The sequence below is a fragment of the Crocuta crocuta genome, unplaced genomic scaffold (assembly GCF_008692635.1).
Source record: "Crocuta crocuta isolate KB4526 unplaced genomic scaffold, BGI_CrCroc_1.0 scaffold274, whole genome shotgun sequence".
NCBI lineage: Eukaryota > Metazoa > Chordata > Mammalia > Carnivora > Hyaenidae > Crocuta > Crocuta crocuta.
The window spans coordinates 3,510,433-3,512,393 of record NW_027530222.1 but is presented as its reverse complement, the minus strand read 5'-3'; the positions used below and the strand labels follow the sequence as shown (position 1 = coordinate 3,512,393).

At 46.6% G+C, this 1,961-nt stretch overlaps 1 pseudogene; it reads left to right on the top strand.

Annotated features, from left to right (window-relative positions):
- The first annotated feature begins 706 nt into the window (after positions 1-706).
- Positions 707-1,656, top strand: LOC144232700 (L-lactate dehydrogenase B chain-like; annotated as a pseudogene).
- Positions 1,657-1,961: the final 305 nt, after the last annotated feature.

Below are 1,961 nucleotides of genomic sequence, written 5' to 3'. Positions count from 1 at the left end.
TAAAAGGTTTTCAGGAGTAAATAAGGGCATATCAGTAAAGATCCTGGCTCATAGTAATAAATGGTAGCTATTTTATTTTATTTTATTTTACATTTTGTTTTATTTTATTTTATTTTGAGAGAGAGAGCATGAGCCAGCAAGAGGGGCAGAGAGAGAAGGAGAGAGAGAGAGTCCCAAGCAGGTTTCATACTCAGCACAGAGCCCACAACCATCGGATCATGACCTCAGCCAAAATCTAGAGTTGGACGCTCAACCAGCTGAGCTACTCAGGTGCCCCCATGGTAACTATTATTTTAATTTTTATTCCTACTCCTCACAAATGGGGAACCACGATCTCACCTCAGGGAGGGACCAGAAAGAACCAGAATAAAGAGAGGATTGTGAGCACCAATGGCAGGAGACCCCATGCTGCCTGGGAGTACTGGGTTCAGTGACTCCAGGATGTGCACACTGTGTGTGTGGCCTTTGACCCGGGGGCCTGGTCTGTAGCAGTGGCCCTCATGCGCTATGCTATGCAGTACCTTTGAAGATCATACAGCAAGTGAAGACCCAGCTGTCCCTATGGACCTGGATGTGTGGATGGGATGAGCAGAGTGAGCAGAGGCAAGGCAGGCTGGCGCTATTGTCTTCTTCGCACAGCCACCACAGCCACCACAGCATCCCCAGAGCCTTCTCTCCTGTGCTCAGTGGCAACTCTTAGGAAAAACTGATGGCCCTGGTTGCAGAAGAAGCAATAGCAATAGTACCAAACAATAAAATCATTGTAGTAGGTGTTGAATAAGCTGGTGGCATGTGCCAGTAGCATTCTGGGAAAGTCTCTAAATGATGAACTTGCCCTTGTGGATGTGTTAGAAGACAAACTCAAAAAAGAAATGGTGCCTCTGCAGCATGGGAGGTGACTTCTTCAGACCAAAAATTGTGGCAGATAAAGATTACTCTGTGACTGAAAAGTCTGTGATGGAAAATGCAGGAGTCCGCCAGCCAGATGAAGAGAGTCATCTCAATCTGGTGCAGGGGAATATTAATGTCTTCAGATTCATTCTTCTTCAGATCATCAAGGACAGCCCAAGTGCATCATAATCATAGTTCCCAATCCAGTGGATTCTCACATTCTCACATATGTTACCTGGACACTAACTGGATTACCTGAGCACCACATGATTGGAAGTGAGTGCAAGATTTTGCAATCTTCTGGCTGAAAAATTTGGCATTCATCCCAGCAACTGCCAAGTTTGGGGACCATGTGGTGTCTTTAGTGAGATTGTACATGTGGCAGGGCACTTCTCTTTAGGAACTGAATCCAGAAACGGGAAGGGCCAATGATAGTGAAGATTGGAAGGAAGTATATACGATGGTGACCAGAAGTGCCTACAGAAACATGAAGCCCAAAGGATATGTACTGGATGGGTACTGGATAAGTGTGGCTAACCTCATTGGATGCATATCAAAAATCTACCCAGGATTTATCCCGGGTCAGTGATGGTGAAGGGGACGAATGGCATCGAGAATGAGGTCTTCCTGAGCCTTCCATGTATCCTGAGTGCTCAGGGGTTAACCAGTGTTATCAACCAGATGCGGAAGGCTGACCAAGCGGCTGAGCTCCAGAACAGTGCAGATTCCCTGTGGGGCATCCAGAAGGACCTAAAAGATCTGTGACTTCTGGATTCTGGGCTGTAGAAATTGAAAAATTCCAATGTGATTAACCCTGAATCTCTATAGTTTTTATCCATGTATGTGGATCACAGTCTGCTTTTATCTTTGTAGACATGTGAGTTCGGGCTCCCAGAATCAAAGCCTGCANGGGGGGGGGGGGGGGAGAAGGAAAAAGGAAAGAGAGAAAAGATAGAAAGGAAGGATAGATAGGAAGGAAGAGGGAAGGCTGGCGGCTCAGGCAGGACTGGATTCCAACCCAGTGTTAGGACAGTCTAACGCTGCCTCGAAAGGGGTTCGTGAGTACGTGG